This window comes from Corvus cornix, chromosome 12 (assembly GCF_000738735.6).
Source record: "Corvus cornix cornix isolate S_Up_H32 chromosome 12, ASM73873v5, whole genome shotgun sequence".
NCBI lineage: Eukaryota > Metazoa > Chordata > Aves > Passeriformes > Corvidae > Corvus > Corvus cornix.
This window is the reverse complement of record NC_046342.1, coordinates 19,719,560-19,733,306: the sequence shown is the minus strand read 5'-3', so window position 1 is coordinate 19,733,306 and position 13,747 is coordinate 19,719,560.

Genomic DNA, 13,747 nt, shown 5'->3' with positions numbered 1-13,747 from the left:
AGAGGAGATAACCAAACGGGGATTTCGCAGGGGGAAGTCCATAGAACTGCTGGTATCACCTCCCAGTTTTACAGCCCCACCATGCTGGAAAAGCAGTGGAAATGGTCTGGGTTTATTCTCTACACATTGACGTGGCAGGTGGGCAACAGGCAGCAGTGGAATTGAGAAGCACAATCCTTTGAGGAGTGTTTTCTTGGGATGGATGGCTCGTGTTTAAAGCTTAATAGAGCTCAAGCAATTTCACCTCACTGCCCGTCCAGATGAGGAAGAGCTCATAAATGGGTGAGCTCTGAGACAAAATGAGACCTTTTCCTCCATCCAGGGAGATTGCTGCACCTCGAGTGCGGGAGCCAGGGACATTTCCTGTTTGTAAGGAGCTATTCCCAGTGATCACCGCCACATTCCGGAGAAAAATGCCTTCAATTTCCACGGCCAGAATGTACCAAGTGATTTTGCCAACTCAGATCCCTCTTTGTTAAACATTCCATTCCTCTTGCCGTCGGTGGAGGAGCGAGAGCCGGGCCTGCTGCTCACAGCAGAACCGCGACCGCTTGGACTCAGGCACAGCTGAGCTTCCCTCGGGAACACCCCAGGTGGGACAGGTGGGTGCAGAGCCCCAGCAGCCCCACGGCGTGTGCCCCCTGCCCTGCTCCCCAGCACAGGGACAGGAGCCCACTGCCAGCAGCCAGAGCCCAGCCAGCCCATGCCTCTACACCACATGGCCAACTCCAGCTCTGCTCCAAGACTCCCTCAGCAAAGCAATTAAAGCTCCCCCAAAGTGCCTGATGTCTCTTTAAGGGTTGGTTAGCCAGCCTGAGCGTGTATTTGGGATGATTCAGCCTTCCTCTGTTCACGGCAGATTAGATACCGTGGTCAGTGAATTTGAAAAGAAGAAATGCAGAACTCATTTGCATCAATGCTTTCAAATTGCTCGGAATGTTTCCTCATTTAATTATTAGCCCACAGTAAACTAGTTATCAATTAATTGCTAGAAAATGGAAGTGAGTGTGTGTTATTGCTTAAATCTCTAATTGGCTAGACTGTTGCTTTCTTGTTAAATGCTAATTAAAGTTTAGAAACAGGCAAACATTACTTAACTTTAAATGGCTTAACGAGATCCACCAAGGTATAAACATTTACATTACACATTATTTTTCTGTCAGATCATGGGAAACCCAAAGCAAAGACAACAAAGACTGTTTTTCACTAATATATTCCACAATTTATATGGGTTTTAATTAAATTAAAAAGGTTTTTTTTTTATTTCATTTGTCAGCAATCCAGTATACATTGCAAATAACACATGGAAGTCAGGACAGAACTGACTGCAGTCTCTCCTAATGCTGGTAATTTTAAGATTTATTTCATAGGAGGTCTCATTTTGAGGGGAAAAAGCCTCAGAATAATGCGAAGAACTGCAAGGCAGGGACTCCTCCTGCTCCCACAGGACAGCCTTGTCTTCCTCTTCTGCAATCCTGAATTTCTCCAAGCAATAAAGCTCCACATCCTGGCCACGCTCACACTCACACTCAGCTCTTCTGAGCTCTCCATTCCAGGTGAGCAGCACAAGGGTTCTCCCCATCAGTGTTCAGATGTATTTTTTTCTTCTCAGAATCACAGAATGGCTTAGGATGAAAGGGACCTTAAAGAGCCTCTGGTCCCATCCCTCTGCCCTGGTGATCTCACTGCCATGAGGATAAATTGTGATTTATGACCGAGTTTATCATTTCATCATAATCACCTCAGCAACTCTGTGGGGAGGGAAGAACCTCATTTATGGCTTCCACACACTTTCTAAAGCTATGGAACAACTGAAAAATACTCCTGAAAAAATATCCTACTAAATACTGATGTTAAATTAAGTTTATGGAAGTCAGCCAAAGTTAAAACTATAGGCAAGAAAAGAGCTGTAGCAGCCCCAAATGTTATTTTTACTGTGGCATTCCAAGCCTTAGATTGAGTTCAGCTACTGGAACCAGAAATGTGAGAGATTAAAGCTCAGCCTCTCCCTGAGGCACTGCTCTCTCTGAAAAAGGTTCAGTCAAAAAAGGGGCAACATCATCATGTCAGAGCAGTCTCTGACCAAAGGCGGAAGGCATTGGCATAAAAAAATGAGATGCCAAATACAAGCAGTTTGTAGCAAACACAAACACTGTGACTTTTTCTAATGCTTCTAATTTGGAAGTAATAAATAATTTCATTATAACCCCAGATCTCAAGGAAAATATATCAAGTATTCATTGTTCAGTTCAAGCTTATCTGCAATCTCCATATTTAATTAGACACTGGACAAGGCAGGCAAACATGCTGATTTATTTAGATCCTGGAGATCAAACAGGGAATTGAGAACTTGACAAAGAGGGATGGGGGAATAATGCAAAGCTCCATCTCTACGCTCTAGGTTTTTATCAAGTGTTTTAGAAACGTAGTTTAAACCCCCCCAAAGGTGTGCCCTAAGCACAGCTCCCAGCACTCTCCTCACCTTTAAAGGAGCAGAGTTAGAAAGGCTCAGGCAGACGTGAGAAGCTTCCAGCCACAGCCACCGAGTACTTCTGAAAATGAGAGTCATTAGAGCCCTAAAGATGGGATTTCTGAGGGTGTTTCAGTCATTAGGAGTGTAAAAGTCAGTAGAACTTGATCTCCCGGGACAGGTGAAAATCCCATTCTGAATGCCAATAAAGAAGCCAAAGAGGAGCAACTTTTGGCTGAGGTTTGAATGCCACAGTTACACCTGGACCTGCCCTTCAGTACCTGCAGGCTCATCAAACATTCCAGCTCCTGCATTAATTTAAAACTGCTCTTTGAAACAGGAATATCTGCCAGTGGGTTTGTTAACCCACTGAAAAAGGATAACCAGGAGGCTGCTGCTGCAGGCTCCCGTTGTGCAGGTGTGGGCAGTGAGACAGAGCAGTGCCAAAGGGAGCAGGAGCGAGGGAGGGAGGGATGAGAGATGCATCCCAGGGCAGCAGCAGCTGCACCTCGGGGTAATCCCAGCTGGGCTCCCTGTGCTCCACACTCCACACCCAGACAGGTCATAAATGAATCACTGCCTGCTTACAGCCAATTACTGCCATTGCTGAGCATGTGCTTCCTTTCCTTAAATCAGCAGAAACAGAAAATTCCTCTTTTATCCCAAACTGTTCTGCAGACTGACCGAGCTGTTAACAGGCCATGGATGCCCTTTGCCTGCCTGGTAATGAGCATTTTTCCCAGGTTCATTTCAAAAGTCAGCCCTCGAGGCTAAATTTTCCAGGAATTCAGACACACAGGAAGGGGATTGTGCCAGAACAGCCTTTCCCAAAGCAGCTGGAGCTCTCCACTGCCGCACGCACTCACCGCGGGGGACACGAGGGAATTCAGTTCATTTAGAACTTCTGTCATTAACCTGAACACGGTAACAAATTAAAACTTCAATTACCTGCAAGTCAAAATGGAGATGCTACAGAGAGAGAAAAGATACAGAAAAGCATTTAGTCTCCCAAAGTGATAACACTTTTTTCAGCTTTAATTGATTCCCTAATTTCAGTCCGTTTCCATGGCAGCCACACACTTGCCTTGTCTACGTACCCACCAGCCTGTCCCTCTGGATGCACCAGGACCTTTGGATCAGAAGGAGCAGTTTGAGGGAACACCACCAGGCAGGGATGTCGGATAAAATTCAAACACTGGGCAAAATCACTCCCTGCTTTTGAGACCGTGAACTTCAGCTGGATGTGGTAGAGCTGCACAGGTACAAAGCAAAGGTCTGGAGACCTCTGGGAGGTGGAAAGGCTTTGCATCTCCAGAACACCCAGTCAGTGCATTTGTGAGAGGCAGCAGGGACAGAGCTGCTGCAGGCTGAGCTCCAGGATGAGTTAAAATTCCTCCTCTGGCACTGCTGCTTCCCCAGCTCCCTATTTAAGATCATCACTGTAACAAAACCTCTCCATGTTTAAGGTCCTGCAGGGAGAAAAGAGAAAATTTATGAGAAAACTGCCTGATAAAATAAGAGAGGGGGAAAAAAAAAAAACCAAAAGAGAGTTAAGAAAAAGCTGCCATCAAGGGATATTAGACTGAGCTTGAGAATAGATTGTTATCTGATCAAAAGCTTGTTCCACCAAGGCCTCTGCTGGAATTTTAATAAGTCAGAGGCTTCTCTGGCTATTTGGCGTCCCCACTTGCACACCTTTCCTGGCAGAGAGGAACTGGGGGTCTCAGCACCTGTCTGGGGAGAGATAAAGGCAAATCTCCTGGTCCCCAGGTTAATTAGAAAGGAAGCTCTGCTGCTGCTGTTCAACAGTAAATAACCCTCCCTGAAACAAACTGCACTGCTGGAGTGGAATAAAGAACCTTCTGAAGGCTCTTCTCATCTGCACTTGGTACTGGGCAGCGATGGAAAGACCTCTTTGAGGAGAGGACACCTTCTCGGAGGGACACGTCCTGCTGGAGGCCACGCTGAGGTTTGTCCCCAGCCTCATGCCCAGCCTCCAGGCAAAGCCCATCTGTCACCTCCATGCAACCACACGAAGATGGAGACCGTGAAATGCTGTCAGGAGATGTTTCTGAGCAGGATAACGTGAGACAGGAGAATTCTCACCTGGCTGGGGCCCAGGTGAACATGAATTTCTCAGAGTTCAGCTGGTTAAGAGGAAACTCAGGGGTAACAGTCTCCTAAAACCCAGAGTGATAAACAACCTAAGCATATAAATAAGTTATTGCTATTACAAATAAGCTCCCCAGCACATTATGGGACAAGCACCCAAATCTCCTCCAATATCCCCCTTGAACACAGTGGCCAAAGGCACTGGAAAAAGCCAGTGGTGAGCTGACAGTGGATGTTTGTGGGTATGGTCACATTAATATAAAATGTGCCCAGGAAATAAGTCCTTGACAGCAAAATAATTGTTTTACTCCTCACAGTAGAACAAAACACAGAAACAAAGTGTCCCACACAGCCGTTTGTTTATAAAATACAACACAAATAGGTCTGATCACACCTTAAAAGCTCACAGCAGAACTGTTCAGGAAAACAATTGTTTACATCCAGATGTTTTGGGTTGCTGTTCTGTCACTGAGGCTGAGAAAAAAAAAAATACATATATATATATATATATATATATATATCAGGAACCCACAGTGATTATTCCAGCAAAATATACCATAAGCAAATGAAATTTTACTGAGAGCAAAAGAATTCTTTCACCCTGCATTGCCTCTTGTAAAAAAAAAAAAATTCATTCCATTGCTTGCTTTGCTCTCTCAACCTTCAATTCCTCCAACACTGCTGATTCCAAAGGAAACATTCCTGGTATTGCCCATGTGAGAGCTCAAGTCCTGATGTCAGCCTCTGAAACCCGTTTGGGATTGCTGGGTATCCTGTGTACCGTGTTCACAGCCCTACAGCCCCTGCAGCATCATTGTCTTCACTCCCAGTGGAGGTTTCATGAATGGGAATATAATTGTGAGTGGTTATTGGACAAATCTCATCCCAGCCAGCCCTGTTTGGATTCTCCAGCTTCCCCCTGATGTGTGGATTCTGCTTCACAGCAACATTCCAGCTCCCCTGCATCCAGCCAAGCCCAGTTCCTGCCTCCCTGACAGCTTCCCTGCCTCGCCAGGAACACGCAAAGGTCTCAGTTGCCTTTATATATTTAATTTCCCACTTCTGAAACCCAGACAGAGAGTGAGAGGTTTAATGGCACTGCCAGGATCCCCCTGCATTCCTGACACCCAGCAGATGGGGATCCAGGAGGAAAGGAGACCCGATGGCCCATCCCTGTCTGGGAAGGAGAGATCCTGAAGGGAAGGCTGACAATTCCCCACCTGCCTGAAGGGGTGAAAAATGGAGCTGGATTGGACACTGTTCATATGATTTGATACCAATGGACTGTTTAAAAACATCCTGTCATTGGTAAAAGTAGTATTTCAGTATTAACTTTGTTATTTAGATGAAATGTCTGTGGTGTAACAGCCTCACCCTTACAACTGCATGGGTGATGTATTGATGTGCTGCATTTTCTGGCTGAAGGGAAAAAAAAATAGTTATGATATTTTTAATAAAAACCTCATTTTCCTGTTCATTTTTGTACACAGCAAACAGATCTAACTGCAGGTGGTTGGATCTAATTCATTAGCTCCATCATGCACTGGTATCACAGAATTATCTCCCCATCAGCCCAGCTGCCTCCTTGCAACACTCCTGAAGATACTCGGAAATCCAATTTCCATGTTGAATATCAGTCAGCCAGTCCTGACTCGGCCAGGGATGCACAGAATGGAATACTGGAACCTCTCCCTGTGCCCCAGGCTGGGACGAGGCAGCAGCATGGGCTGGAAGGGGACAAATCCCTCTCGTGTGCGCTGGGACATCCTCAGCTCTGCCCTGGCCTCCAGAAACAACCCCTGTAAAACCAGGTGCTGCAGGACTTCCCCCACAGTCCTGAAGGGAACTGCTCCTGGGCATGGAATAATCACTGAGGTTGGAAAAGCCCTCCAAAGCCAGGTGAACACGAATTTCTCAGAGTTCAGCTGGTTAAGAGTCTCCTAAAGTACAGGGTGATAAACAAACTAAGCATATAAATAAGTTTTTTCTATTAAAAATAAGCTCCCCTGCACATTATCAAGGCCATCAATTCCAGCCATCCCCAGCACCGCCAATCCCACCACTGACCATGTCCCCAGGTGCCACATCCCCGAGGCCTTTAAGCCCCTGCAGAGGAGTCCTGCAAGAAAACCTACAAGGATCAGTCTGTTCAACACAAACCACTGCATGTTTTGCTCTCCTGACTCTCCAGTATGGAGATAACAGGATATAAACAAGTTCCCAGATCCAAGGATTTACAGGGAACAGGCAGAGGGGTCGTTATCCAGCCTGCCCTCTCTCCTGCTGCTCCTGGAGGAACACCTCACCAGGGCACCCGGGTCTCTGTCCTTTCGTTTCACTCCTAAATAATTTAGATGGGGAAAAAACCCCAACAAAAACACAACTTTTAGAAGCATCTCCTCAGCCAAAAAAATATTTCATAACCTTGAGGAGATTAACTTCCCTACCAGTGATTTCAATGCATATTGCTACAATCAAAAGACAATTTTGTTCTCTGACAGTTATGATATTTCTCAGTGAAAATATGGCCTATCACTTCCATTTCCACTGATTCATAAATCAGATTGTTGTGTTTTGCAATGCTCTTTCCAAAACATTTTCATGCTCTTTGGCTCTACCCTGAGTAACTTTTCCAGAAGGGCCTTTCAGTGCCCCCTGGCATCAGCAGGTTGTGCAGAACACTGTGGTAGGAATTCTTTAGCACAGGGAGTTCAAAGGTTGTATTTGTAAGGATGTTTGGCATTTCAGCCCACACCTCCCCTCAGTCTATCCCACCTGTCAATGACACTGGTTCGCTCTGAACACTCTAAACCTTACCAAAAATGGGTCTGACTGGTAGAGAGGTCATTAAATAATAACTGGAATTCCAATCCCCAAGATAAACAACATGGGAATAGGTGTGCCCTGTGTTTTAGGAGAAGAGCAGAGCATGAGGCGCTCAGAGTAGGGGGAGGGAAAGCACTGGGGACACAACAGGGAGAAGGCTGGGCCTGAAAGACTCAGGAGAGCAGCAAAGCAAACCACATTATTGGGATGTAGCAGTGGCCTTTGGACCCCCATGAGAATCTGCTGGTCACCACAGCATCACCAATAAAACATTCCCCTGGAATTGCTGCAGCTCACAAGCAAGAACTGAGACCAGGAGAGAACTACGGCATTTCAAAGAAAATTTAAAAAAAGAGAAATCTCCGTTTCTAAACGAGTTCAGAAAACAGTAAACTCATCTCCATGTTTCCAAATTCCCTTACAGAAGCAGAGCTGGAGTCCTGGCTATGGCAGCTGCTGGGCTATCCCAGGGCCAGGGAACAGCAGGAAGGTTTCCAAGCATCAGATCCAGACTCTGGCAATCCCAGACGCTGGGACACCAAAGGGCTGGAGATGAGGTCCTGCCCCTGCTCCCACAGGAGCTGCCAGCCCCTGGCTCAGAGTTTATTTAAGGGCAGTTTACACCCCAGCTTCATCTGGATGGTGGAAAATCCCGCTGGAACAAGGGTTTGCCAAACATTTTCTATCATCCCGTTTTAAGGGATGAACTTCAGTGGTTGATGTGCAAGTCCAGCCCCTGCTGAGCCACACAGGACAGAGGGGAGGTTTGTGGGAGGGGATTTCCTTGCTGTCCAAAGCATCCCTGAATCCATATGGATCCAGCTTTGGAAGTCACTGAGCTGGAAGTGGCAGGAGGCAGAGAGATTGGAGAGGACATTTCTTCCTCCTCCCCTGCTCTCCCAGCTCCCACAGGTGGCACTGCCACACCAAACCATGGGGCAGGACAACCCTTGCTGTGACCCCCGTGGGCACCTCACGACTTCCATGGAGAATAGAATCCATCCTTCCATCATCACCTGTCCCAGGAGCCCCATTCCCTGTGAGTCCTCCGTGGCTCCCACAGAAAGCCAGCAGAGGAGCTGAGCCCTGTCTGAGGGGACGCTGCCAAGCACAATCCAGCTTTATTAAGAGCACTGCTGGTGATTTATTTGTGCCCGGGAGAGATCGCAGCTCCATCCCCTAAGCGCTGCGTGACCGCTCCATCCGCTGATTTTTCAGAAATCATTGATTATCTCTTCAGAAGGGATTCATTAAGAGATCCCCTCACACAAACCCCTCCCAAAACGTGCTGCTGCTCCTTGAATAAAACACAGAGAAAACGTTTTAGCAGCTTGTATCAATATCCCAGCAAGGAGTGCAAATTCAGCCCATCTCCATTGCTCAGAGGAGCATGAAGCAGAACAAGGAATAAGGTACTTTGTGCTGTTATTGCCCAGTCCGACAGGATCCACGGATGGGCTCCATTACAGTAATGGGCTCCTCTGCAATTTGTATTCATTTTGGGAGCTGTGGCAGCAGGATAACGTGTCCTGTGCCTCCAGCTCTCCTCTATTGCCAGAGCCCAGCCTGGCCCTGCCCAGTGCTCCCAGTAAATGGACTGCACTCCAAAGGTAATCATTTCCACGCCGCTGCAGAACACCTTTACAGAGCTAATCTGCTCAGGCTGAGGAGCCACCGAACTGAACAGCATAAAGGGATTTATTCCTAGAGCTGCCTGGTATGTATTATTAATGCTGAAGTTCTGTATCCTTGAGCAGCACAGGCAACATCACCCTGCCACTCTCCCGACCCAAAATGTCACTATTTGTTCCGTTTTACTCCTTCAGTTGATCTCAAAACCCAATCAAGTGTTAAGCAGCTCCCATGTGTGTTCTACAGTTTAAATGAGCTGCACTCTAAATTACATTATGTACAAAATATAAATCCAGGGTGTGGAAATAATGCTGAATTTCGGATTTGCCTCTTTGGTAGATTGTTCTTGTTATTTCTATCCCCACGTAGAACTGCAATTTAGGATGAAGCTGATGGTTCAAAGCAGTGTCTGGGGTTTAGTCTTCCTCAAGAACTGAAGGAAAAGCCTTGATAAAAAGGGTTGGAATCAGCTTCATCCAAGCAGTTAAAATTACGAAAAGATGAAGACAGAGCAGGCAATTTTCTGTCAGTTAACTAATGATGGAACAAGGGGACAGAAATAGCAACAACCCCAAATAATCAGCAATTGGCTCCCAATGGCAGAAGAGAAGAATTTGTCTCTATGTACACAGAGCTGTGTCTGCCTCCCTCCCAAAGTTTCAATCTGTACTTAGAACTAGGATTCCTTAGGAATGCTGGATTGTTCTGCTTGTGGCTCTGTTGATGCTTTAGAAATAGCTTTTATATTAAATAAAACATCTGAATTTAAAACTGCTCTGCCAACTCCAGCCCTGCCAATAACAGTTATGTACAAACTCTGCTGGTAAGGTTTGGGCTTTGTTTTTTTTCAGTATTTGGGAATTGAGAAGCATCACATCAACCTGCTACTAAAGACTCACCGAAAAAAAGCACCTTAGATTTAACCTGCAACAGGCCACAGTGGCAGATTTCAGAGCTGGAATTGCCACAGGGTGTGAAAATCATTCCATGATTCTCATTCTCCTGAGAAATCCCATCTCCCAAGTTAGGGGTTTCCCATGTAATAAATTAATTGTTCACCTCCACTGAACATTTGCTTATCACTCACAGAGTGGATCCCGCAGAACTTTGGATGCTGAGACTCCCTTTGTGGGTGCTCCAGGAAAGAAAAATCAATGTTTTAAACAGGAAAACTGCTCAGCTGTGCTACCCTCGAGCTGGGCTGTGATCAGTTAAACTCAGCCCAAGCAGTCCCCAGCCCCAGGCTGAGGAATCAGCCAGCAGCCCCAGGTGGCACCTGTGCAGTCACTGTGCCAGGAGATCTTGAGTTTTTTATAAGCTTTATATCAGGAAATATAATGCACACAGTAAAACTACAGCTATCACCTTGTTAGTCCTCCCCAGGGAAGGGGAGTGGAGTCTGGGGAGGAGTCGCGAATCTGGTGGTTTGTCATAAAAGCCAGAACACAATACCTGTGTTTATTGGGGGCTGGAATTAGGGGATCTTTTAGGTCCCTTCCAAACCAAACCTTTGTATGGCTTTACAACTGCATTAAAACCTACAGTTAAATCCCAGCCACATTCATCAATCTTTCCAGGAAAACATCAATCCGTTTATTAATGACAATAATGCACAATACGGAGGGGGAAAACAAAGGAGAATAATTCTGTAAGTTCTGGTGTTGCATAATAACTTCCAAAGCCCCCTCAGCACCCCTGGCAGCTTTGAGCAGGTGTTTCCAAAGGGAAATCTTGGGATAAGCTGCATGTGCCACATGAGCCAGCCCCAGCAAGGCACTGCCTGGGCCTCACACAATGAAACAATGACTTGTACTACACCCGAGAATTTAACGAGGTGTGACTCCAAATCCCCAGCCGGGAGTAATTCCCTTTTACTGCTTCTCCCAGAGCTGCCTGGGCCTCTCTGAAGGCCCCACACAAACTCAGGTGGAGGAGCCCAGTGCCCCTCTCAGCAATTATCCAAATATTTGCCCTGTCTCAGCACATGATCGGCTTATCCAGACACTCAGCTTCATGCAATTATATCCCGTGGAATACCTCATCTTGAGGAAAGCTCATGACCACATTTATTGCTCCTCCGGATTAGAAAGGGGATCTGTAGGAAATATTAATGGTGCTGTACCTCCAGAATTACAGTATCACCCAGAAATAAACGAGCAGAGCAGTTTCTAGCTCAAATATAATCATGATTCTGGACCCACAAATCTGTGGAATGTTCAGCCTGAGGCGTCTCAGGGATGCATTTTACACTCTGAGAGGGGGTCCCAGAGCAGCACCTGCCCAGCCACGTGCCCAGAGCACAAAAAAAGTGACAAAATCTTTACAGTGGGACAGTCTGTCTACACTTAGAATGTGTATTTTGGGGTATTCCATTAAATCCTCTTTAGTCCCACACACACAATTATTTTGGTGGCATAAATTCCACTCATAGAAATGCAAAACACAGCATCACTGCTATCCTCATTATAATCTTAATTCCCAGTTAAGAGCTCTCCCATACTGGGAGAACTTTTAAGCCTAGACCAAACTTCAGTATTTTTCTGTTTAGCAGACACTACCAACACATTAACCCCTGACCATTTGAGAAAAATAAAGCAGCTTTATGCTCATTATCCACTACTATCCCTCCTTTTCACCTGGGAGAGACGCACAAAGAGAAGGAAAGATTTTCCCCTCTGTCACAGAGAAATAAATAGAAGCAAATACACGAAGCAGCAGCTATGAATGTCCTTTATAATATAAATGTCCAAAGCAGAAAAGTCCGGTGTTTCAATTGCACCATCAGTGGCTGGCAAAAATGCAACCATGAACTGCAGCAGTGAGATGTCACATGAGGTCAGTCAGCAACTGGTGGGAGTGAAAAGTGATATTTTAGCCAAGTTTATCACTCTAATTGTTATAAACATGCCCATGATAGTGTTAAAACCCACACAAATTAATCAAGGTTGTTTTGCTGAGGGTTTTTTTAAATCGTGTCCAGCTGTTTAAATTTTCTAACAGAAAACCCCTTAAGGAAACAGAGATGGACTTTTGCTTCTCTTAAACATTCTGTTGGATCTTTATGTTGTTGCAGAGCTTCCAGAACAGCAGCATTTCCCACCCCTGAGCAGACGTGACCTCATCCCTCAGCTGGGATGACCTGGTGGCACCGGCTGAGTGACACCACGATCACCTTTGGTTTCTGCAGCCTCTCCAGCTCACAAAGCACACCCACAGCTGACACCAAAGGTGAAAATTCCCAGCTTATATTCCTCCAAAAGCCAACTGCAGGAGTGTTGGCATCCCCCTGGATGCTGTTCCCTGCCCATGCACACCTGACCCTCAGGCAGTGAGCGCTGCAGGAAAAGGGCATGGAGTGTTTGGTTTCCAGCGGGATCCCCCGGAGAGGGAGGCTGCTGCCTGCGATGGAGCCTGACTCACTTGAGCTGGAAATTCCTCTCCCTCTGTGCTCTGGTGCACAATTAAATGGGAAAATATTTGCTCCAGCTCTCTGCCATCTTCCCTCATACCAAGAAGTGATTTAAACTGACTGAGCAGCCAGGTCCTTGTGAGTTCTTCCCCTGTAACAACCTAGAGCAGAGATAATTAATGAGAACAGGGGTCATCTTAATTATACATTGATTTAACTGCAAGGGAGTCAAACTTATTACACAAAGAAGACTCTACCAAGTTACATTTTCTTTGGACCAACACAGCCTGAAACCTCAGGGATGCCCTGCTATCTCAGCTAATTTTCAGGAAAACCATCCCTTTTTGTTTAAAAACCGAGCTTTGTCTTTTGCAAGCTCTAGAAAGACCTTGGAGAATCCGCAGCTCTCCCTTTGTATTTCACTGAGACATTTAAGGAGCCCAGAGCAATTCCAGAAGGAAGGATCCGATTTGTTCCCATATTGGGAGTCCAAGGCTTGGGGCTGCTCTCCAATGGCAGGATAGCAGAGTACCAAAACCATGGACTAAGCTAAGGATACAAGGAAAATGTAAAAGAAAATAGTCCCTGAGCAATTTAATACTAAATTAAAAATTGAATCCTAAACCAACTCCCCAGTAATGGACTATTTCTAATTAATTACCTTGTATGTCTATAAAGATTTTTGTGGACCTCCCAGGCACGATTCATTTTACCAGGGTTATTTTTATAGGAGCTCATTTATCTCGGTGAATGAGTCCCAAACTGTTTGGAAACCGTGCTGAGCTTCACCTCCCAAGCACAGGGGTAGGTAAATGTATTAGGGGAAACTGAGGCACGGGAGGGATCCCAGGGATTTGTGATCCAGGATTTGGGCTCTCCAGATGGACAGGACTTTGTGGACTTTTGGGATTTCCCACGGATTTATTTACACAGCAAAACTGTGCCTGTCTCTGCAGGGCTGGGATTAAAACCTGCTGCTTAGGAGAGAGAAACTCATCCAAGCAACAACACAAGTTTCTAAATTTCAGTTTGACTCCAAATTACAGATAGGAAATGCTGGAGAACCTCACATCTGACAGAGTGACCCTGTGCAGTCAGGAACAGCAGAGAGATCAAATACCTAAGCAAGGTTTTGGAAGGAATTACTTGTCCATTTTACCTCTGCAGAAAGGCAGGGGTGTAACAAAGCCTAGAGATCAGCCAAAATCCTAATGAAGGCACCACGGACACCTAGGAGTGCTCAGCCCTGGGCTGTTTATGGGATAATACCTGTTCAGCAGAAGGGAAAAGCTCAGCTG